The following is a 17,128-nucleotide window of genomic DNA, read 5'->3' on the forward strand; positions in this document are numbered from 1 at the left end:
TCATTCATGGGGTGGCACGGTAGCACAGTGGTTAGCACTGTTGCTTCACAGTGCCTGGGTCCCAGGTTCGATTCCTGGCTTGGGTCACTGTCTGTGCGGAGTTTGCACATCTGCATGGGTTTCCTCCGGGTGCTCCGGTTTCCTCCCACAAGTCCCGAAAGACGTACTTGTTAGGTGAATTGGACATTCTGAATTCTCCCTCAATGTACCCGAACAGGCACCAGAATTTGACGACGAGGAAATTTTCGCAGTAACTTCAATGCAGTGTTAATGTAAGCCTACTTGAGACACTGATCAAGATTATTATTATCATTAATGAAACAGCTGAAGATGGTTAGGCCTAGCACATAACCTTCAATTTATTGCAGAGCATGACATTCCTAGGAATGTTCTCCAGACCTGTGCCAAATTTCACAGTGATATATAATCATTCAACTAATTTATATTATTACAACACAGCCCAACTTCGCAATGAAATTTAATCATTCAAATAATTTACATTATTACAATAGTGTGGGAAATTTAAGCAAAACAAACCATGGTAGCTATGTTTCTTTATTATATTAATTTCATTGGCTAGATTCTTGTAAGGAGAAATGCTGGAGACTATGGGCGCAATCTGCCAGCCACGTCGCACCCCACCCCATTGCAGGGTGTCCTCTCTTGGGGGGGAAGGTGTGTGCAGATCATATTGCCCATGGATGGGGGGTTGTATTCACTTAAAGATAGGGGCACCTTTTCAAAATGGCAGCCCATTTTCAGCTCCCCAGTGATGAAAAGAATTCTAAGTGTCGGCTAAGCTGGTGAGAAACCCCCTCAGGGCCCAGAATAGTGACTAAATGTTATTAGGTAGTGGTGGGGAACGAGGCGGCGGGAAACTCCCACCAAGCCTGCCACAAATGACACTTAGAAACATTTCCGTTAAATCGCTCCTGTTACGGCCCAGGGTTTAGAGCACTGCAAAGTATATCACGGAGATCACCTGACCCACGACTTTTACTAGATTGTGGGATGGGGAGCACACGGCCCACTCTACAGGTGTGGTGCAGCAGAAATCTAAAATAAATTTTTAAAGCAAAACATTGTTTATTCTATGAACTCGGTTAACCTTTTTAAAACATACACTGAACATCTTAGCACCCATCAATTCAAATACACGCCCCCAAAGAATACAACATTCTAGGTAATCCTTAAACTTTCCTTTTAACATCCATAAGACAAAAATCCTTTTTACAGAAGTACAACAGGTTTAAATTCTCTACTGAGAGCAGTTATCACTATGAATTCACCAGATAATCTCGAGATAGATTGCAGAAAGATCAAAATGACCTCCCACTGGTACCTCATGTGCAACTCGCAACACCTCCTTTCTATTCCCTACCGGCAATACTACTTGATGAACTTCTGTCCACTTTCCATCCGCCTGCATATGTAAAGGTCTCCATTTTCTCATCACGACATCACTTTTATGGTAATAACACTCTGATATACACTCAGAATCCTCTTCCATGAATGTTTTCTGATACATCCGTTTTTTTTTTCTATATCTTTCTGTTGTAACTCCACCAATTTTCCTGAACTAAAAATATCCACCTCATCCTCCACCTGTTCTTGTTCTTTTTCTTTTTTTAATATAAATTTAGAGTACCCAATTATTATCTCCAATTAAGGGCAATTTAGCGTGGCCAATCCACCTAACCTGCACATCTTTGGGTTGTGGGTGCGAAACCCACACAGACACGGGGAGAACGTGCAAACTCCACACACAAAGTGACCCAGGGCCAGGATTCAAATCCAGGTTCTTGTTCTTTTTCAACCATCTGATCAAAAATTGTTTCTGATAATTGCACTTAAACTTTATCTTCACTCTTTGATTTCTCCTCTTATCTTAACCTGTGACTTTGCGACCTTGTTACTACACATTCCAGAAAAATCCCAGGATTCTCGTCCTTTAACGCTTAAGTTGTCTGATTTTCCACTAGTTTATCAACCACAGTCGGCATCACTCCCACCTGCGATCCAGCTATATCATTACCCAAGATAAACTGTATTCCTGGACAAGATAGTTTCTCTATTACTCCTACTACCACTTCACCACTCTTCACTGGACCTTACCTTATATAATGGAACACTACTCTTCTCACCCTAAATTCCACACATTACCACTTTTTCTGGCAATATTCCTCCCAAACTACATAACTCCTCATCTCTTACCATTAAAGATTGACTAGCTCCCGTATCTTTTAAAATTGTGACTTCTTTACCTGCTCCTCCTGATACACACGAGTAAACTTTACCCACTCAAGTAAATTCTTTAAAGAGATCTGGCATCTTCTTATCAATCACCTCTTGATCAGGCTGTACACGCTTTTGCACCTCCTTCACTTCACTTGGGCTTTCCTTTACCACTTTAACAAACCCCACTATCTTATTCTGTTTTACCACATCAGCCTTCCCAGTCCTTCCACCACCAACACTGTGACTTTACATGGCCTAGTTTATTACAGTGAAAACATTTTAAACTTTTCATTTTTCTTCCACCCCCCTGGTTTCCTTTTTTAAACTGAGGTACAGTCTCCTTATTATCTCCCATGAGATCACCGTTGCCTCTACCACTTGAGTATTTCTCATGTGCCCAGTTTCTATCCCTCACAGGCTGAAACTGATGTCGGAAATCAAGCTTTGATTTATGAACTAATTCATAATCGTCTGCCATTTTTGCTGCTAACCTCGCAGTTTTAACCCTCTGTTCTTCCACATGAATTCTCACTACATCAAGAATTGAATTTTTAAACTCTTCCAAAAGTATAGTTTCTCTGATACCTTCATACGTTTGGTCTATTTTCAAAGCTCTTATCCACCTATCAAAATTACTCTGATCCTTTGAAACTCCATTTATGTTTGACCAGGTTCTTTCCTTAAATTTCTAAACCTTTGTCTGTAGGCTTTAGGCACTAGTTCATATGCAACTAAGATGGATTATTTCACCTCCTCATACACCCCAGATACCTCCTCCAATTTCCAATTCACTCGCCACTTCACTAGCCCTACCTACCAGCTTTGTTTGAATCAGTAATACACACATGTCCTGTGACCATTTCATTTGTTTAGCTACCTTCTCAAATGAAATGAACCTTTCTCATCAAATCTTGGCACTGCGAGGACATAATTAAATAGATCCCTGCCAAGCCTTCGACTCTGACGCTCTTTCTCACTATCCTCCAACTTTATGTTTCCCTTTATGTCCGCCAATTTTAACTGACTCATGTTTCATGGCCATTTTTTGAAGTTCAAACTCTCTTTATCTTTTTCCCTGATCTGTATCTCCCTTTCTTTCTTTTGTTCTGCTAGGGCTATTCATTCTGTTTTCCTTCTCTCTTTTTCTTTTTCCTCTCTATCTCTTTCTTTTACCTCTCTATCTCTTTCGTATTCAAGCTGCTTTAATTCTTTCATGTTCCATTTGTTTAATTTGTAACTGAATTTTTGCTATTTCCAATGAGTCAAACTTTATCTCAGGCAATTTTAAATGCTCCGGCCACCGGCATAATTACCTAACCTTTTCACATTTTGTCAGGTAATGTTAACTGCAATGTTTTTGCCAACTCTAAAAGCCTGTTTTTAGTCTCAGTCCGTTAAGGTACTGCGTGTGACCGTCTCCACCCCCACAAACTTTAGAGCCTCTTAAAGAGCCATTGTCCACAACACACTCCTTACTTAAACAATAATACCACACCTGAAAAGCAACCATAATATGCTCACCTCTCACTGTCTTTATGTTCACTAAGCCAATCGAGTAGATAGACTTTTATCCCTCTCGAGCCCCCAATTTGTTATGGGCCAAGGTTTAGAGAACTCCAAAGTATATCATGGAGATCACCTGACCCACGACTTTTACTAGATTGTGGTATGGGGAGCACACGGCCCACTCTACAGGTGTGGTGCAGCGGAAATTTAAAACTATTTTTTAAAGCAAAACAATGTTTATTCTTAGAACTTAGTTAACCTTTTTAAAACATACAGTGAACATCTTGGCAACCATCAATTCAAATACAACCCCCCAAAGAATATAACACTCTTAAGTAATCCTTAAACTTGCCTTTTAACATCCTTGTTACAGAATTTAAACATCAGGTTTAAATTCTCTACTGAAAGCAGTTATCACTCTGAATTCACCAAATGACTAGAGATAGTCTTTAGATGGCAGAGAGATCAAAATTACACCTTTGGCTGGCTTCAGCTCCAACACTAAAACAAAACCAAAAAACACAGACACACCCAAGCTTTTCCTCAAAGCGAAACTAAAAAGCAGAGCTCGGCTCCACCCACAGCCACTTGAGCAGACAAAGATTTCTTAAAGTGGCATTCCCATGACACTCCCAATATGACACTTGTGTCCAAACTGAATGCATCCTAATATCATAGCAGTGGCTGGCCTCCTCCCACCAAATATGAATGCGTGGCATACCTCCGAAATTCATGGCTGCCAATTGCACATCTTGTCAACTACTCATGCAGGACTGTTGTTAATTTATGCAAAATGGTTGATTATTTCACAGAGTTCCACACATCCCAGTTTGAGAATGCCTCATCTGATCAAATGGCAGAATAACCTGTTTCTAGTGTCGCCAGTATGGTTTTGAAATACACCAGTTACCTACTGACAAAGTTACACGAGTGTAAGCTATATTTCCTATAATAGGAAACCTCAATAATTCAGGTCAAGGAAATTATAATCTTTCAACAGAAATGGGGGAGATCCGTTTGGTAAATTCAAATTGTAACCACTCCGAACTAAGAATTGGATGCTTCCTTCTAATTTTGAATCTTATTACTTGACACAATAGTGATAAAATATCATCTTTCTATTTATTAATTACTTCAAATGTGTATCGTGTTATTCCATATATTTACCTTTATTCACTACTTCTGCTTGTTGCAGTCTGACTTGGGTTGGTGTAGAATTTGAATGTGAAATGTATTTTATCATGTAACTATATTATGGCTGATGTGTTGGGTATGCTGGGTCTGCAAGGACTGTGTTTACCATAGCAGTGAGAGAAACAGGCTTCCAACACTTGTAGAAATGCAACTCTTTTATTGAACTATGAACTGTTAAGCATACTTGAACTGTGGGTTGACACTATGTTGAGTTGACTGGAGACCTGAGGCTAACCTGCCCAGACTAACCTGCATTTTTGTGTTGCACCCAACGGCATTGGTGCACTTCTATATTAGAATCAGAGCGGTGTGGTCGAATCATCCCAGTTATAAATCTGATTTATCGCTGCCCTCCACATTAGAACATAGAACAGTACAGCACAGAACAGGCCCTTCGGCCCTCGATGTTGTGCCGATCAATGGTCACCTTACTTAAACCCACGTATCCACCCTATACCCGTAACCCAACAACCCCCCCCCTTAACCTTACTTTTTCGGACACTACGGGCAATTTAGCATGGCCAATCCACCTAACCCGCACATCTTTGGACATTGTTATATAAAATTAAAGTCGCGACAGTCCCCTCAGACCAGAAGCTGCGCTCCCCTTTTGAGAGAGAGCTGACTGGTGGTGATTTAACCTGAGGGACACCACACCTCAGGCGAGGAGCAAGGTTGAGAAGGCAGGGCCTTCATGGGTAACCTCAGCTGGTACAGGAATTGAACCCCTGCTGTTGCCGTCACTCCGCATCATAAACCAGCCATCCAGCCAACTGGGGCTAACTTTTTCTCAGTTGGGTCAAAGGGATACCACATTGTTTACTGGAAGAGGATGCAGACTCTGGAATGAGGGTTGGGGATGTCGTTAATGTGGCCCATTAGGGATGGTTAGCACCAACACGCAGAGGTTGGACGTGGTATGGTTTGACAATGTCAGTGTTGTCCTTAGTCCACTTTGGAAAGGTGAAATATGTCAAATGTTTCAGTTTTAGTTCAGGGGCTTGCGGACAGGATTCACAGAGTGCAGAGATTCCTGTTGTAAAATAGAAAGGATTCACAGATAACAAGCAGTCCAGGAACCATGTGGACCTCATATTCAGAGACTGGAGACATTGCAGAAAGGTAGCAGGTATGCAGCTGGAAGCATGGTGTGCTCCAGCTGCAGGGAGGGGCAAGGGAGTTGCGTGTTCCACAGGAAAACAATACAGCCTGGTGTTTGGAGCTGTCTTACAGTGGATGTCCCTGGGCTTGGCGGGCTCTATACTGGGCTGCAGAGGCAATAGTCACTGGGGTGTCTGCAGCTCAGAGATGGGGGGTGGGATTCTCTGACGGCGAAATCGCATTTAGCGATTGGCCGGAGAATCCCTGTTTATTCACTTCCGAATTGGGGCGGTGCCGTTTTGTGATGCCCCGCCCCCTCAAAAACGGCATACTCGGGAGTATGCCACACACTATATGGGTGGCCTCGGGATGTCACCTGCGGCCCGCCCCCAATGGGCCGAGTCCCCAACGGCGTGGGACATGTGTGTTCATACCATTTGGGAACCATGCGTTGCAGCTGAGGTCTCAGTCCAATGCCACCACAGTCGGGGGGGGAGCTATTCTGTGGGCAGAGAGGGCTTTGGTGGGGTCTGGAGACACTGGGGTGGTCTAGGGGTGGCGAGGCTGGCTAGATGGAGGCAGTTTTTAGAAGGCCAGGTCCGTGCGCGGCTACTGCCATGTTGCACGGTACGGCTGCCTCAGGCCGCCACCTGCGCACACGAGGCCACGGACCTGGTCATCCTGCGGCAGCTAGGCCCCACCGGACGTAGCCACAGGATCGGAGAATCCAGCCCAGGTTAGACAATTTGGGGGGGCGGGGTATGCAGGAGGGCCACCTCTGAACAGTATTGTGCACACAGCCTTCAGATGGGGTGGCTAGAGGTCCACATGGGCACTCTGCAGATGATAGGCTTGGACGGGGTGGAGAGGGTCAGAATTTTCACCAAAATGATGATGGAATCCAGTATTGGTGAGGGAGGCTAAAAAGTAATGGGGTAGTTCTAACTGTGCATCGTGGACTCCAGGTACATCGGAGGTATTCGGACAGTGAGGGAGGGTTAAACTCTGTTCTGAAATACAGGTGTAGCAGCACCATGGTGAAGTCCCAGAAGAATAGTGGCATGCGAAAACAAAAGTAAGATCTGAGAGTGGTATGAGAGTGGGAGGAACGCTAATCTAGTCTGTGGATTCCTTCTTGAGACACAGACTCACTTTTGTCAAAAAGGGAGAGACCCGTTGCCCAGGAAGCAACTGAAAGTCATCATTTCATTCAGTATTGTTAAAGGCATAGAGAGAATTCAATAACCTCACCTGAATGTGCCTCGGAGGGCGGGTAGTGGTGGGTTGCCTCACATCCTTCAAAAGTACCTGGATGAGAAGTTGGCATGTCATAACATTCAAGGCTGTGGCCAAGCGCTGGCAAATGGGATTAGGTAGGCAGGTCAGGTGTTTTTCATACGTCGGTGCAGATTCTTCTACGCTGTATTATTCTGTGACTCAAAGTCTCAACATCGACAGCGTATACCATCAAAATGCAGCCTTGGCGAGTGAAGGCAATAGTGAAAGGGATATGGGTGCATCTTATCTGCATCCATCAGTGAAGGGCAGGAATAGATTAATCATGAATGCCATTCATCATTGGCCAAATGCACTTCACTCATGGCCATGAGCAATTGAAAGGTCATTGGTACATCATAGAATTTACAGTGCAGAAGGAGGCCATTCAGCCCATTGAGTCTGCACTGGCCTTTGGAAAGAGCACCCTACTTAAGCCCACGCCTCTACCCCATCCCTGTAACCCACCTAACCTTTTTGACACTAAGGGGCAATTTAGCATGGCCAATCCACCTAATGTTTGGACTGTGGGAGGAAGCACCCAGAGGAAACCCACGCAGACAGGGGGAGAGAGTGCAAACTCCACACAGTCACCCGAGGTTGGAATCGAACCCAGGTCCCTGGAGCTGTGAGGCAGGAGTGCTAACCACTGTGTTGTCCCCTTTTCTTTTAAGATTTAGACAAACATTGCAACGCTACATAAGGCAACTAAAGAAACACCTTGGATCATGTTCAGTTATCTCCTCCCTCCAACCATGAGGAGAAAAAAGATTTTATGAAAACCAAAATGCAGTAACTAGATACTAAAAAGTCTTATTTAGCCGAGGGTACCACTGGCCCTGGACCAAATATTTTAGCCAATAAGTTTTGAATTGGGTACCAGAATTATGGCTTTTAATTGGTGGTGTTAAATTTCTGTCCAAAACAATTAAAATCCATATTACATAGCAATAGACATATGTACAAATATACAAAGAGCAATATCAGTTGAAGTATCAGCCATGTTCACTGAAGAGGTGTTCAGTTCTCTTCCTCTGATGCAGCTTCTTCTGAAGAGTCCTCAGGCAAAACACGCTCCCTTCTTGGAGCTTCACTTGTTCCAGCCTTGCTGCTACCAGCTTCATCATCTGAGGGTACATCTTTCTCGGGCTGTTTGGAAGGACCACCAAAAAATTCACGACTCCCTTTCTGTCACTTTGGGGTATATTTGCCGCCTTGTTTCCCAGGTGAGAGATGTTGGCTGTACTTGTACATTTAAGTGCCTTCCTTGGTGCTCTAACAGCCACAGCCTTCCTACAGGAACCGGTTTTAGTGCGAACCATGTTTGTCAATGTCAGTTCAAAAGGATGGAGCGCAGAGCTCCTTGGTTTTGTCATTTCATTTACACATTATCACACTCCCCTCAGGGTTCCAGATGTCACATTTCTGGAATGGAATGTTGCTCACCTCTGCGTGTGCTAGAGTCTCAGGGGTAAAGCAGGATTATGCACAATGCAATCAAGGCACCCAAAGGTCTGCAGTCCCCGCTGTTGTCTTTGATGTTTACGTTCAAAGAGAAGTAACCTTGCATATCACGTAGGCCACCTTCCTCGTGAAGATCCGATTCACATGGGATTGGAAGCCTCCAGATATTTGAAGGTGGCCGCAGCACTCAATTTCTTTGCCTCCAGCTCTTTCAAGGGATCAACAAGAGATCTGTGTGGAATCTCTCCGTTCACAACAGATTGGTGCATAAAGGACGTGACCAATGTCCTTCACAAGAAGGCCGATAATTATATCAGGCTTACTCTGGATGAAGATAGTTAGGCTGCCAGATTAACCAGCTTCGCAGCTAGCTCTGGCTTCCCGTGAGTGCAGGGTGCAACAAATTGGCACATTTTACAAACATAAAAAGAGCAATTGTCACCAGCACACGTTCTAAATTAAGAGTCTGTGTGCAGAATCGAATGGAAAAATTTCTAAGTTCATTTGTGGTGGGTTTTTCAGGGAGTTTCCTGCTTATTTTGCTGGTGAGGAGAGCTTTGAGAATGCCACCATCGATGCATCACAACTTTCATCCCCACCCTCCACCAGGGACACACACCTTGGTGGATGTTAGTGGGGAGGCTTCTGGGCAAATTCTGGTGAGCACCACACAGTTGCTGATGTACATTGGGTGGAGGCAGGAATGCCCAGGCAAGACACCAGGCGGATCCCAGCTGGGTCCCACTCAGACACTCAACCTCTGGAACCTGTTTACCCGGAGATGCCGCAGACGATAGGGTACAGTCCTGATATTCGGAGGAGGATGTCAGCGACACTCCAGGTCCATAGCCGATTGGAGGAGTCCCAGAGGCTGAAGGTGCAGAAGATGGCGCAGGCAATGCATGACAGAGGCCAACACTGCTAGGGTGCCAACCACAGTGCAGACACCAGCAACATGAGTGGAGATGTCCAAAATGTGGCTCAGTGACGATGATGGCCTCGGGCCTCAGTAGAATGTCCGACTGACTGGGAGACGTGACCCAGGAACAGGTGGACCTTGGAGAGGTGGTGCGGGACATGTCCCAGTCTCCGATGGGAATAGCCGAGGCGCTGCACAACATGTCCCAGTCATTGAGGAGCATTGCCGAGGGTATCGACACCATGGTGCAGACACTGGTGAACCACCGGGACTGGCAGAGCCAGATGAAGCAGGACCAGCCGGGGCTCAATCCAGCTGCTCTGCCATTCCGAGGTGAACACCAGGGCCCTATGGTCATAGACTTGAGCCCGTCCTATGCAGTGGCAACGGTGGCCACCAGCTGCCCCAGGTTCCACCCCTCTGATGAAGCCGTGTCTCGCAGTCAGCACCCTCTGTGCGCCGGGGCTCTCTGGCCTCGGGGGACGTCTGCCAGGGGCATCGAAGGCACGGGACATGGTAAGATTCCACCTCTGATGTGTATTCTGGAGAAACACCAAGACGCAGTGGTAGAGCACGGAAGGATAAGCACATTGAGGATCACTGAGCGGGCACTGGGTGGGGGGGCGGGGTGAGTGGGGCAACGATGTACACTTGTTTAAGATACATTAAAAGACCTTCGCCACAACCAGTATGACGGCTCTGACATTTTCTTCAATAATGTGGGCTGGCCACCAAACCCATGCCCATCCCCTCAGGCATGGGGGGGTCCTGGACCCCCCACACCCACTGGCACATCGGATGAGCAAGCACTCAGCAGAGAGGCAGGGGTCAGACTATGGCATAGAATGAGGAGCACCAGCATTCAGCTCTCTGCAGGTTATCATCACCACCCTGCCCTCCACAGTGACCCGCTGACAGTGATGTAACATAGACCCTGGGAGGGTGAGAAATAGGGTGGGGGGGGGCACAGAGAGTTGGGGAGTGAAGGGTTTCAATGACTGACTAGGAGCTCTAAATGGGAGAACAGCGTATATATCAGGATCTGTGTGTGGACATGGCCAGGCGAAGAGCAGGGTTCAACCCGATAAAATCGACCTTTTTCAAAAAAAGGTTAAGTTTGGACTTCTGTACCTGGCCCGTCTTTGGGTTACCCACGAAGAGCAACATTTCTACTTCGAGTGACCCGAAGAAGTGATGAATTTTGCCAGAAGGAAAGGGCTGGTAGCGGACTGATGCGTTTGGACTGAACTTTGCTGCGGCGTTCATGTTTAAAATAGTTTTTGTTTTTGGACGTTATCTGTAATGCCTTCTGTATCGATTTGGGGCCTGCGGATGAGCTGTGTGAGTTAAAATTTGCATTTGCACTGATGGGGGATGGAGATGTTGATGTTAGATGTTGGATCTTCTTTTTGATTTTCTTTGCGTTTCTTTTGGGCAATTGGGTTGGGATTGTTTTCGTTTGCATTTGTGTGTCCGAGCCGGGAGGCCGGGGGGGGGGGGGGGGGGGAGAGAAATAGGTGGGGAAATGTCTGGCAGCATGGGCCACCAAGCTAGCTGGACGGGCTAGCTCTCAGAAGCGCAGTAGGGGGGATGAGCAGATGTTATGCTTGTTAAAGGGGGCTGTTTGTATAGTGCTGCTACTGGGGAGGGGAGGGGGCGGGAAATGTTCTGCTGACAGGGGAGAGACTTTTGCTGGTGGACAATAGGGAGGTCGGGGACAGAGGCTGCCTGGGGTCGGGCCTGTGGATGCATGGCGTGGGCTGGAGGCTGGCTCAAGAAAGGTGGCTGATCGGCGGAGGGGTGGGGGGGGTGGCGAGAAGCCCCCCGACCAGGCTGATCACATGGAACATTAGAGGGCTAAATGGGCCGGTTAAGAGGGCACACGTGTTCACGCATTTGAGCGGACTGAAGGCGTATGTGGTAATGTTGCAGGAGACGCACCTTAGAGTAACTGACCAGGTCAGATTAAGGAAGAGATGGGTCGGGCTGGACTCTAAGACTAGAGGGGTCACAATCCTGATCAACAAGTGAGTGTCATTCGAGGCGGAAAGAATAGTTGCAGATGTGGGGGGTTGATACATCATGGTCAACGGGAAGCTGGAGGGGCTGCCGGTGGTACTCGTGAATGTGTACGCGCCAAGTTGGGATGATGTGGAGTTCACAAGGTGGATGTTGGGGAAGATCCCGGACCTGGATTTGCATAAGCTGGTCATGGCGGGGGGGGCGGGGACTTCAACACAGTCATTGACCCAGGGCTAGACCGGTCCAGCTCAAAGACAGGCAGGGTGCCAGCAATGGCAAAGGAGCTAAAGGGGTTTATGGGGGGGGGGGGGGGTGGACCCATGGATATTTGGGTGGCCGAGAGTGAAGGAGTTTTATGCACGAGCATAAAGTGTACTCCCGGATTGACTTTTTTATCCTGAATAAGGCTTTACTGACGGGGGTAGTGGATACTGAGTACTCAGCGATCACGATCTCAGATCATGCCCCGCACTGGGTGGACCTAAAGGTGAGGAAGGAGAGTAGCCAACGCCCGCACTGGAGGCTAGACGTGGGACTTTTAGCAGATGAGGAGGTGTGTGGGCAGCTGACGAAATGTATCCAGAACTATCTGGAAGTCAACTACACGGGGGAAGTTTCTGCTGCGGTGCTCTGGGAGGCGCTGAAGGCGGTGGTTAGAGGGGAGCTGATCTCAAAACGGGCCTCAGGGAGAAGGCAGGCAGAGCAGAGACGGACCGACTGATAAAGGAAATACTACAGGTCGACAGGAGGTATGCGGAGGCCCCAGAGGCAGGGCTTCTAAGGGAACGACGGAGGTTACAGGCGGAGTTTGGCTTGTTAACTCCAGGGAAGGTGGTGGAGCAGCTGAGGAAGGCGAGTGGGGTGATCTATGAACATGGGGAGAAGGCCAGCAGAATGCTTGCGCAGCAGCTAAGAAAGCGGGAGGCAGCCAGGGAGATTGGGAAAGTTAGGGATAGGAACCTGGTCGGAGATTCAGCTGGGGTCAATAAAGCATTTCAGGAATGCTACAGCAGGCTGTAGGAGTTGGAACTCCCAGCTGGGCCGGAGGGGATGAGGCAATTATTAGGGGGGCTGAGGTTCCCGAAGGTTAATGAAGACATGGTAGAAGGGCTGGGGGCCCCGATCGGGTTGGAAGAGATAGCAGATGGGCTGAAGGCCATGCAGTCGGGTAAAGCCCCGGGACCGAACGGGTACCCAGTGGAGTTTTACAAAAAGTTCTCTGGGATACTGGGGTCACTGCTGATGAAGACATTTAATGAGGCACGGGAGAGAGGGGGGCTTCCCCCGACAATGTCACATGCCACTATCTCATTGATCCTGAAGTGGGATAAGGACCTATGCGGGTCCTTCAGACCGATCTCCCTACTAAATGTAGACGCCAAACTGTTGGCTAAGATCTTGTCCTCAAGGATTGAAGACTGCGTCTGGATGGGATTGGGGAGGACCAGATGGGATATGTTAAGGGGAGGCAGTTGGTGGCCAACATAAGAAGATTGCTGAATGTTATCATGATGCCCCCAGAGGGTAGGGACGTAGAGGAAGTGGTCGCAATGGACGCAGAGAAGGCATTTGACCGGGTGGAATGGGATTATCTGTGGGAGCTACTAGGGTGGTTTGGATTTGGGCGTGGCTACATTGACTGGGTCAGGCTGCTGTATCAGGCGCCTATGGCGAGTGTACGGGCGAACAGGCTGACATTGGGCTATTTTAGGCTGCACCAGGGATGTCCCCTCTCCCCGCTGTTGTTTGCACTGGTCATAGAACCGTTGACAATTGCGTTGAGAACCTCAATCTGCTCCTATATGTGTCTGACCCATTGGAAGGGATGGAAGAAATTATAAGGATTCTGGGGGATTTTGGCCGGTTTTTGGGTTATAAATTGAACGTGGGGAAAAGCAAGATGTTTGCGATCCAGGCAAGGGGGCAGGAAAGGCGAATGTGGGAGCTGCTGTTTAGAGTGGTAGGGAGAAGCTTTCGGTACCTCGGCATCCAGGTGGCGCGGGAATGGGAACGACTGCACGAGCTTAATGTGGCCCAACTAGGAGACCAAATGAAAGAGGATTTTCAGAGGTGGGACGTGCTCCCATTGTCACTGGCTGGGAGGGTACAGACAGTGAAAATGAAGGTCCTCCTGAGATTCCTGTTCTTGTTTCAGTGTCTCCCCATCTTTATTCCTCGGTCCTTTTTTAAACGGGTCAACAAGGTGATCTTGGGCTTTGTTTGGGCGGGTAAGACCCTGCGAGTTAAAAAGGGGATGTTGGAGCGCAGCCGGGGGGGGAGGGCGAGCAGGCACTCGCGAACTTTAGTAATTATTACTGGGCGGCGAATATAGCCATGATTAGAAAGTGGATGGTGCGGGGGCGGGGGGGGAGCGAGTCGAAGCGGCATCTTGTAACGGCACTAGTTTCGCAGCGTTGGTAACGGCGCCACTGCCATTCCCGCCAGCACGGTACTCCACGGCCCTGAGACTTTGGGGGCAATGGAGGAGACATGTGGGAGCAGAGGGAGCATCAGTTTGGTCCCCAATCTGCAATAACCATCGGTTTGCCCCGGGGAGGTTAGATGGAGGGTTCCGGAGATGGCAGAGAGCAGGGATCGAGAGGATGGGCGATTTGTTTATAGACGGGAGCTTTCCCAGCTTGAGGGAACTGGAGGTGAAATTTGAATTAGCGGGAGGGAACGATGACTTCAGGCCTTCCTACGCAGCCAGGTCTCAACCTTCCCGCTCCTACCGCCAAGGGGGATACAGGACAGGGTAGTTTCCAGAATGTGCGTGGGAGAAGAAAGGGTTTCGGACATTTATAAGGAACTCATGGGGTTAGAGGAAACGCAGACCGAGGAGCTGAATCACAAATGGGAAGAGGAGTTAGGAGGAGAGATAGAGAACGATCTCTGGGCGGACGCGTTGAGCAAAGTCTTCGCCTGCACATCATGTGCCAGGCTCAGCCTGATACAGTTCAAGGCCGTTCACCGGGCTCACATGACAGTGGCCTGGATGAGCAGGTTCTTTGGGTTGAGGATAGGTGTGCAAGGCGTGTGGGAGGGCCATCAAACCATGTCCACATGTTGTGGACTTGCCCAGAGCTTAGGGGATTCTGGCGGGTTTGCGGATGTCATGTCCAAGGTGTTGAAAACAAGGGTGGCAGCGAGTCCAGAGGTGGCGATTTTCGGAGTGTCGGAAGTCCCGGGAATCCTGGAAGAGAAAGAGGCAGACGTTCTGGCCTTTGCCTCTCTGGTAGCCCGGAGACGGATATTATTAGCTTGGAGGGACTCAAAGCCCCCGAAGTCGGAGACCTGGCTAACTGACATGTCTCTATCTGGAGAAAATCAAGTTCGCCCTGAGAGGGTCAATGTTAGGGTTCGTCCGGAGGTGGCAGCCGTTTGTCGATTTCTTTGGGGAAAATTAACCGTCAGCAGAAGGGTGGAAGGTGGAAATGAGGCTATGATAGGTGAGGACCTTGAGATGATTGTTTTCACGAAAGAGGTAGTGATGGGCAAGCTAATGGGGCCAATGGTAGACAAGTCTCCTGGACCTGACGGAATGCATCCCAGGGTACTAAAAGACATAGAACAGTGCAGCACAGAACAGGCCCTTCGGCCCTCGATGTTGTGCCAAGCATTGTCCGAAACCAAGTTCATGGCTAGGGAAATTGCAAATGCCCTCGTGATAATTTACCAAAATTTACTAGACTCTGGGGTGGTCCCGGCGGATTGGAAATTAGCAAACGTGACACCACTGTTTAAAAAAGGAGGTAGGCAAAAAGTGGGTAATTATAGGCCAGTTAGCTTAACTTCGGTAGTCAAGGAAGAATAGCGAGGCATCTGGATAGAAATTGTCCCATTGGACAGACGCAGCATGGGTTCATAAAGGGTAGGTCATGCCTAACTAATTGAGTGGAATTTTTTGAGGACACTACCGGTGCGGTAGATAACGGGGAGCCAATGGATGTGGTATATCTGGATTTCCAGAAAGCCTTTGACAAGGTGCCACACAAAAGGTTGCTGCATAAGATAAGGATGCATGGCATTAAGGGTAAAGTAGTAGCATGGATAGAGGATTGGTTAATTAATAGAAAGCAAAGAGTGGGGATTAATGGGTGTTTCTCTGGCAGGCAATCAGTAGCTACTCCTGCTCCTAGTTCTTATGTTATAAAAATCTGGAGAATTGAAGAGGCTGTTCGCCGAGCATATGGAGGTGCTGCGAAAGGAGATTATGGCTGCGATGAAGGAGTGGGTGAAGGAGGCGATTGACCCGATGAAGGCTGCAGTGTCGAAGACATCAGCCAAGGTACAGGAGCAAGCAGAGAAATTGAAGGGGGTGGAGGAAGCTCCGTCGCAGCACAGTGACCAGTTCACCTCGATGGGTGAGGAGCTGCGGAAGGTGGTGGAGGCTAACAAAGGACTCAGAGCCAAGGTGGAGGACTTGGAGAACAGGTCAAGGTGGCAGAATTTATGAATTGTGAGCCTGCCTGAGGGGGTGGAGGGCCTGAGGCCCACTGAGTACTTTGCAAAGATGCTGGTAGAGTTGTTAGGGAGGGGGAAAAACCCTCCTGATATGAGTTGGACAAGGCTCATTGGTCCCTCAGGCCCAAGCCAAAAGCAAATGAGCCAGTGAGGGCAGTTATAATTTGCTTTCACAAGTTTCACGTCAAGGAGAAGGACTGAGTTGGGCGAAGCAAAGGCGTGAGGTGAAGTGGGAAGGAGTTAGCATTTTGAATATACCAAGACTTGACGGTAGCGCTGGTAAGAGGCTGGCGGCCTTCGGACAGGTGAAGGCGACACTCTACAGTAACAGTGTGAGGTTTTGCGTGGTCCACCTGGCGAAGCTGAGGGTGACCTATAATTCAAGAGTCTTCTACTTCGAGACAGTGGAGGCGGCAGAGACGTTTGTGAAGGCCAAAGGACTGGGACTGAAATGAGAGATGGGAGTGGGATTGGGACTTTGACTGAGGGGATGGGGCCTTTATCTCTCGTTTCAGGTTGTTTTGGTTTTTTGTTCTGTATTTGTGGGGGGGGGGGGGAGAATCAGCTGGGTTTTTGGGTTGGGGAAGGGTTGCTTACCTTTGTGTTATAACCTATAGTTGGTTACAATAATATAAGGCTTTGAGGTTATGGTGGTTCACTGGGGCGTGGTTTTTTCATAGATTCATAGAATTTACAGTGCAGAAGGGGGCCATTCGGCCCATCGAGTCTGCACCGGCTCTTGGAAAGACCCTACCCAAGTCCACACCTCTACCCTATCTCCATATCCCAGCACCCCACCCAACACTAAGGGCAATTTTGGACACTAAGGGCAATTTATCATGGCCAATCCACCTAACCTTCACATCTTTGGACTGTGGGAGGAAACCGGAGCACCCGGAGGAAACCCACGCACACGGGGAGAAAGCGCAGACTCCGCACAGGCAG

This window comes from Scyliorhinus canicula, chromosome 2 (genome assembly GCF_902713615.1).
Source record: "Scyliorhinus canicula chromosome 2, sScyCan1.1, whole genome shotgun sequence".
In the NCBI taxonomy this organism is placed as follows: Eukaryota; Metazoa; Chordata; class Chondrichthyes; order Carcharhiniformes; family Scyliorhinidae; genus Scyliorhinus; species Scyliorhinus canicula.